General features: G+C 35.9%; 1 pseudogene; it reads left to right on the forward strand.

The window, feature by feature from the left end:
- The window catches only part of LOC149224818 (receptor protein kinase TMK1 pseudogene), a 35,700-nt pseudogene extending 34,540 nt beyond the window's left edge, over positions 1-1,160 (forward strand).
- The last annotated feature ends 7,860 nt before the right edge of the window (positions 1,161-9,020 follow it).

The following is a 9,020-nucleotide window of genomic DNA, read 5'->3' on the forward strand; positions in this document are numbered from 1 at the left end:
CCGTTATAGAATCAGCTTTCCCTGTGGTCTGTTGTAAGCGACACTCACAACCGAGGGAAAGTTCTCGGTCAGGCCACGGTGGCCAGCAGACTCAGCTACTCATTTTACTAATCAGCTTGTTTTTAATTTTCAGTTCAATTCTTTCATGACAAATCGGCTTTTTGCTATTTCCTTCCGCCTAGCACCATGGTTAAAATTTAGTGTCGTGCCGTGGCATTATTTCATACATTTTTTCGCTCCATTCTTTAAGTTTCTTTCAAAATATCTTATTCAAACTAATGAATAACAGTTCTGCCATTGTTGTTTTGGTGCAGGGACGGGCCGGGTGACAACCAAGGTGGATGTGTTCAGCTTTGGTGCGGTGTTGATGGAGCTGATAACCGGACGCAAGGCTCTGGATGAAACCCAACCATAGGAGAGCATGCACTTGGTCACATGGTTCCGGCGTGTGCTCATGAGCCGTGAGGGTTTCCGCAACGCTGTTGACTCGGTCCTTGACATGACTGACGATACTTTCCAAAACATCTGCACAGTGGCGGAGTTATCTGGGCACTGCACCTCCGAGAAGCCCTCGCAGCGCCCTGACATGGGCTACGTCGTCAATGTGCTCTCTCCACTCGTTGAGCAGTGGAAGCCTGCCGACATGGATGCCCAGGACTGCTGCGGCACTGACCTTGGTGTGCCCTCTCCCTGGTGCTCAAGCAATGACATGCCATTGGAGGAGGAGGTCCATCCCTCATAGACAAGGAATACTCAGTCAGGAGCTTGAACAATACTCAGACAAACATTCCCAAAAAGCCTCTGAGATTTGGAGACTCCTTTGAATCAGCTTATTGCCGATAATCAATCACCCACAAAAATCAGAAAACAGAATTGGGGGAACAAACTTGCAGAGCTTTCAACATTCAAGTCTCAGAGGAGGTTTCAGCTTTTTTGTTTTTAAAGTACAATTCCCGGATTGCAAACGATCTTGATATCTGTGTTCCCTGCTCATCCTTTTGCGTTGCTTCAGAAGAGAAAACATTGCAGGATTTCTGGTTTGGATTGGATCAGCCATTTTTGTTTGGATAGACTACTGGTGGTCCTTGATCATCTAGCCTTATCACTCAAGGCATGGATTTTAAATTGGCCTGGAGAGCGATTTGTTTTTACTTTTTTTAAATCCGTTACAGAGATTCTTTTGGCTTCTTTCTTTCAGACTATCAGCAGTAGCATCAACACATATGTTTTTCAAGCTACCATTTTAGTACATTGGAGTATGGTTATGGGGATACAAGGTTTTCAATTATGTTAGAATAAGGATAGAAGGTTTTCTGTGCATCTTATCATGGATTTATGAAAGGAACTGTTTGTGTTCTGATCCCCAGTTTTTGTGATGTAATTAGTGGCTAGAGCCACCCTCATTTTCAACTGTGATGTAAAGACCAGGACAAGACATTTGCAACTACATATAAATATAATTCATGGCTATAGAACTGCAATTCACAATGTATTTTGCATTATAGAATACTGCAATTCACAATGTAATATGCATTAGAAATGGAAAATTATCGTTCTGCTTGCTGTAAAGGACCATTATTATAGAAATTATATAGTAGATTAGGTATGCCATTTGAAAATCTACTGTTAGCAGTGGATACCACAGTAGCATTCATGGATTTTGTAAGCTATTCTTTTAATTATTTGGGAAAGATATTTGGTATATAGCATAAATGAATATATTAATGGTCAGTTTTAGAAAAAAAACCTATAGTTTTTATTATTGATTTTATTTTTTAATTTATTATTATGGTGAAATAGTAAATTAGTTAATTCATCGACCTCCTGAGTGGGAATCCCTCTCCGCTCCACTGTCTCCACGTCTACAAAATTGTGGGAAGCCCCACTTTCGATCAATATTGTCACCTTGTCCTCTACTCTAACCCCTCTAACTTTGAAGGTATGACATCTAGGAAATCTTGACATAGATGCAATAATAGGAGCTTTGCCCTCTGCATGTGAAGACTCACCCCCAGCTGCCTGGTGCATTTGTCCTTGTACTGGTCCCTGCACTTGTCCTTTTACTGGCTCCTCACCCCCATCAACAATGTCACTTTCCAAATATACTGCAATTTAATGAGCTTTTCCCACTTTGACTTTGCCAACACACTTGTGCCTCGGTGCCCATGGCTCTTGATAGCTGGAACAAAGTTTTTTTTTTTTCCTTTGCTCTTTTCGGGTCTCCTCGTCCAACCTCAGTTTTTGCTCCACTCCTTTGGAAAGGGCTTGATCTCTTTACCCTTATGAGGGAAAGAAGGTTTAGGAGTGAATTTATTTTTGGAAGCGACATCCTGTAAGTCCCACCAACCCCTTTACAAATAACATCACCAATCTAGTCTCTAAAATATCTGTGACCATAACTTTCGGCTTCTAAAACTTTGCAATGTAAGCCTCCATACTACCTGTCTGCTTGAGTTGTGCCAACTCTCTAAAATGAATCTCTAGATCCTTCCTGTCAAAGTGGTCAATAAGTCTTTGAGTGAACTTTTGTGTATGAGGTGATGCTGCTATGCCCTAACGTCACCAACCCATGGTACCACCACTCATGGGCCTTGCCATCTAAGTGTAGAGTGGCTAACTTAATAGCCTCCTCTTAGGTCATCTGATGTAATTGGAAATATGTGTCTAGTTTTTGAACCCATGATCGAGCTGAACACTTGGTTGATCCATCAAAGTAAGGGATCGTCACCTTCCCCAAAGTTTTTTGTAGCTCTTGATTATGCTTTGAAACATTTTGAAATGGTTTGGGTCTGCTCTTTAGCTTAAGGTGGCATAAATCAGTAAATCTCATGGCAGATTGAAATTCCCCTCCCAATGCCTTCTACTCCTCCATGTACTCTACATAGGGAATTCCATGACTAGACTCCTCAGGTATGTCCTAAGGTATCTCATGTATAATGTGAGGCATACTGGGTTTGGGCATTTTACTAGCAGTGTGTGATGAGTTTTGTACATGAGTATGGGCTTGGCTACCCTAAGCACTGTTGGACCCTTTCCCATTCAATGACTCCTTCCTAGTGGAAGTCCTTGTGTTTGTCATGCCTCTCATTAAGTGCACCGTCTCTTTTTAGTCCTTGGCCAAGTCATTTATAGCACTGAGCAAGCTGTTAAGGCCTATTCTTCCTTATCTCCCATATCTAGCCCTTCAATTTCAGGTGTTTCCTCTATCTCCTTCCCCTTTTATTGTGTCTCTTCACTCTCTGTATCAGGAATGTCTTCTTCTAAGGGGAGTTTGTTCTCTGTAGGTATGTGTACTTCTATATGTAATCCCTGTATAGGGGTTTTCTTCTGTCATATAACCACTGTCAGGTTGCAAGCAAACCGTTGAGGTCTATTTTTTTTTCAACAACCCACAATTGAACCATGACTAAGGCTCTAATACCATTTTAACATTCCTGCTTGGAAACTCTGATGTTTTTAATTAAATTTTTGAGTTTGTGATTAAAGTTTCAATGAAGGTTTTCTTCAAACAGTTCAAAGGTATTCTTTTGTGAGTATTTGTTACCCTGTGTTTGCAAATAGAAACTAGAGATGGTTGTCCTCATTATTAGTTTGACAATTGAGGTATGATAGGTTTTCCCATTGTAAAGAAAAAACTATCTCCAATAATATCTCCACAATATCTCTCATGATCTCTCCATAATATCTTCGTGATTCTCTCAACAAATATTCATCCCTACTTTCTCTCATATCTCATTCCTACCTCTAGACTTCTAGAATTAGTCTACGTTATCACATTTTCATCTATTCACTAAACATTACAAAAAAATTTGATTTCCATTTTATGAGAAATATTCATTAAACTAGTCTTTTCTCCATCCTTTCCTTTATTGTCCTTTCTCTTCAACTTTGGTTTTCTCCGATTTTTGGTCTTCTTCATTCTCAATATTTTTTTCTTCATCTTGTATATGCAAACATAAATATTAGTTCAATTACATAAAAAAGAATCACCATCCACCAAAATACATACGTTGCCAACCACTATATCCATTGGTTCTCTTGGAAACTCCTCGTTCATCACCAATTCTTCCATTTCAACTCCACACATACTTGTTACTCACTCTACACCACCATCATCATTATTATCATCCTCATTCTCTTGGGTTCCTCGCCCACTTGTAACTATGTTATCAGTGCTTCTACATCACTTTAACTTCACATGGTAAAATTTACGTTGAGTTCTTTATTTTTTGTTTTATCTTACAATCATTTAATTTACTTTTAATTTTATCTTACAATATTTTGATTTTGTTATTGTTTTGTTTTTGTCTTATAATCTTTTGAAGACTACATAATTTATAAAATCTCTATTCTTATAATTAAATTGAGATAGATTTCCTTTTATTAAAATAAAATTTGAAAAAAAAAACTTAATCCTAATTTAATAAAAAAATATAATCAATATTTAATTCTAAATTTTAATAAATAATTAAATTTTTAAATTTCCCAAATCATTTTGATTATCTCTTAAAGAGATTAAAAATATAAACTCTATTATATTATCATGGTAGTGTAATGTTTAGCCTTGATGAGAGTCATGATACTATTATCTCTTAAAATTTGCAAACTTAATTAGCTTTGGTAAGTAATGGAAATAGTTGGACGACTTCTTCAGGAAACTTCATAAGATATAAGCTTATAAGCTTTTGGTATTAGAGTTGTTTTTAATTTCTCATATCAATATCAAAGTTCAAATGGAAAGATTATGAACATAGATGAAGGAATAGGATGATTTAAAATGAGAATATGCCTTTGCAATTATACAAAGTTATACAATTTAAATTTAAATTATTAAGATTATAATATTAATAATTTACAAAAATTTTAGATATTTTTGTTAAAACTTACAAAAAGATTGTCTGAAATTTGAAATTAAAATATGTATATAATCAAAATTTTAGAAATTTTACAGGGTATTAAATTTGTTTATATATTTAAAAATGTAATTTAAATAATAAAAAAATGCAATTTCACTATAAATTATATCATCAAATTATGAAAAAAAAACTCAAAATCTCAAGAAAATCTTGAACATTTTTGTGCAAATTGTATTAGATGATTTTTGAGTAAAACGATATTCACTTTTATCTTGTAATATTTTTCTTTAATATCTTTTTTTAAGGGAAATTTAATTTCTTATTATTTGAACTTTTCATTCAAGTTCTCTTGTTTAAAAAATAAAAATAAAATCTAATTATATACATTTTTTTAATATACTCAAAATAATTTTATCTCAAAATGTATTACCACAAAATCAAAATTTTACATCAAGAATATATAAGTCTTCTAATCTCTTGTTAGGAAGACTGGACCATACTTAAAATTGGGCCCTATGGAGGGCCATAAGTAACCAACAATATCTAACATAAACATAAAAACATCAAAATGTTGCTTTATCCTATCATGTCCATGACTAATAAAAAGAGGAATTACATACTAAGCATAATCAAACATCACAAACTTAGGTAACGAGATTCAAGTCTGATTCATCTACAAGAATAGGATTTGTTGGTGTTACTCGGGTCTTGGGGTTGCTCGTGGAATCCCAATATGTGTTTCTATCCGTGCTAGACTCTGGTCCATTACTTCCAACCTACAATCATAATGCCTGAGATGGCCATGCATGTGATCCAACATTTGTAGCAGATCCCTCCTTACTTCTCGATTATCCAAGAGTGCTCAACCTAGAAGGAATTTCATTTGCCAATAAAGGTTGATTGTCTACATGTACTCATTCCCTCTGCTCCTTATTTTCCTTGTTTATGGAATCCAGCTTTCCCACCAAGCCCTCACTTCTCCATAAGAAAGAGAGGTTCTCTAAGAGGATGCCTCCCTTTCCCATCTCAACAGTTCCTCCCGAACATGCTCTAGCATCTGTTCATGGTATATGGCTGCAAAGCTAGTAGCATTGTTCTAAAGCTAAGAATTACCACGGTGGGATCTTTCTTTGTAATAGGTTGAGCCTCTCCTCGATCTGCTTCTCTCATGTGGCATAGTAAGAAATACTTCAATACTCTGGTATGGAAAATGTCTACTATACTTCCCCTTATATAGTTTATCTTGCCACAATAAAGGAAATTTCCCACCCATCCAACCAAAAGATAACCACCAGGAGGAAAAGTTGATTATAACCCTAACCAACATAGAAGGATTTTTCCTCTACGCTAGCGCAAAAAATATTCCTTAACTACTAGCAATATGCTCCCCTTGCCTATATCTTCTTCTCCCCACCTCAGAGACCAGGATTTTTGCTACTTTCCCCCTCCTAATACCGAAACCTAGTGATATTTTCTCTTCCTCCAAACTCACCGCCGTCCTCTTAATCCAGGATTTTCTACGCCTTTAGTTATGAAAAACAGTGCTATAAAAGCTCCAATATCCACCCAGAAAACCAACAACAAAGTTTACAATTTTTTTTTCTTTTAATTATTAGTAACCCAGCAACCAAAGATTTAGGACTACACCAAGCAAGTCTACAAGGACTAAAAACAAACACAACCTCGATAACTAACTAGAGAAACGACTAAGAAATACTTATAAAGTCTTTGATGTTGTAGAAAACCTCTATTACAGACCACCCTGACCACGAACCTAGAGCAACCTTTCCTTCCCATAAAGCTCTATTGTTGATGAACTTCCAAAATTTATCCCCCATGCCCAATGCAGCCATTCCTATTTGAAATGAGATATTATTTAAATTACTAAGCTTCCTCCTTTCTCTAAATCATGTTGACAGATTCACAGTGTTTACCAAGCATATAGACTTTGGCTAGTCTCAAAAGCCCTTCCAGCCTTACTCTAGGCTGCAAAGCATGTGAACCACTGATATATTGAGACTGTAATCGACACCATTCCAAATAAAGAATGTTTGTCAGCAATAAATTGATGAACCATACATTTGTGCCATCCTCCACACCTTGCATAAGTCAACTTATTTGTTTCCACCTTGAATGTCCCTCATTGCTTTCGTCCTTTCGATCCATAGTAATTTCCATCCTCCTCTACGTCATTAGTTTCAAGTCTAGGAAACATTTCAACATTTGTTCCTGATAGCTGCAGGGGCATGTTGCCACGTCCCCTTGCTCATTGGCTAGGTGGGGCAGTGGCAACCCACCCCCCTCTTGTTTACTTCTATTTCAGGTCTAGGCAATATTTCAACATTTGTTCCCAACAACTACAGGGACACGTTGCCACGCCCCCTTGCCCATTGGCTAGGTGGGGCGATAGCAACCCACCCCTATGGGCGATGACAACCAAACCCCCTCTTGTTTACTTCTATCACTCGGATTTGGGGATTCTAAAATCTAAGAATTAATAGAATATTGCAAGAAGGTTAAAAAGTTGTGTGTGTTATAATAAAATAAAAAATAAGAATATTTTGTATATATGTAGTCTAACTAACAGAGGAAATGGTCCTTTTTTCCATTATTAATTCTTAGACTTTGGAATTAACTTTTTTAATTTAACTTTCACAAAATATTCTAAAATATTTTTACTACTTGTCATAAATTAAAGGCTAAGATTTATTTTAGAAGTAGTTATACTATTTATGTTATTTTAATTTAACTGATTAATTAAAAATATGTTTTTATGAACATGAGTTATTTTTTTTTGGATACTTGGTATTAGTGAGTTATATATTGGCCAATAATATTATAACAAACCTATTTACAAGTTAAAAATCTCCATAGATACGAATTTCCATAATTAAAATAATTGTTATATGTTTTTTCTAAACTAATAACAATAATAATAATTTTTAAATTTTAGCAATATGAGATGTATCATAAAATAAGTGTTTTTTATCTTTATGGTTATTCACTAGCTATTTAGTTTATATAACTACACTGCTTTATTATTGAATTTAAACAAACACCAATAATTTAATTTAATTTAATTTATACGGTGATAATCCTTAAATTCAAAACATACCCTAGCTATTTAATTAATTAATTTATTTTTTCAGTAAGAAAAACACACTGAGAATTATATTAATATCAAATATCAGTACATATACCCTCAGTTATCTGTGCATATAACATCCACCATATATGTGAATGTCCACATTAGTAACCCCATATAGTCCCAAAATAAAACTAGTAAACATACAAGGATAAGAGTTAAACTAAAATGTAACAAAGTTCCATCATGTGAACATCCTGATCAACTAAAACACTGTCCTCAGAAAGACAAAATGATAGCAGATAGTAAACATGGGGAAAAGACAAAAGTACAACATCCAAAAAATACTATCCAGGAAAAGGAAAAACACTAGCATCTAGGGTGGTGTCTCCTATGTGAATCTCAATATTCATACCATCTAGCAGAGCTAGTAAACCCATCTTGGACATCTTGTCAGCATTATGATTGTATTCTCTGCCAATATGTTGAATATATATGTGCCTGAAAGTCCTCCAGAGAGTCATGATTTGTTTGAGCCAGCCTTGGAGATGACGTTGTTTGATATTCATGATATCCTGAACATGATTGATGATGGACTGTGAATCCCCATAAATATGTATGGAGGGAATGCACAGGAAAGATACAAACCATAAGAGCCCCCACAAAGCCATGGCCTCTGCTTTCATGTTAGTACCACTGCCAGCCCCCTAGTGTACCTAGTATACCTGTTCCAAAGAAATGATGATCCAGAAGCCACATCCACATCTGCCTCCCTAAGCGGCACCATAAATAAAAAACCAGCCAAATATAGTATCCCAGGGCCAAGCTTCGGGATAGAAGGCCGAATGGGTCTAATAGGAGTGGACAAGGCAGAAGAAAACCAACCCAAAATGTGGTTAGCCACCATAATTATGTCCCCCATCCCACCTTAAAAAATAATACAATTTTTCCATCCCTAGATTTCCCAAAAGTAAGAGGGGGGAATACATCGCCATTGGGGAGATTTTTGACTCCACCAAGTCAAACATTCCAAGATATTATCAAAAGGATTTAATGGGAAATTGATACGACCTTCCGGA

The sequence above is a fragment of the Pinus tabuliformis genome, chromosome Q (assembly GCF_031772625.1).
Source record: "Pinus tabuliformis cultivar Carrire ecotype Pingquan chromosome Q, CPIR1, whole genome shotgun sequence".
Taxonomy (NCBI): Eukaryota; Viridiplantae; Streptophyta; class Pinopsida; order Pinales; family Pinaceae; genus Pinus; species Pinus tabuliformis.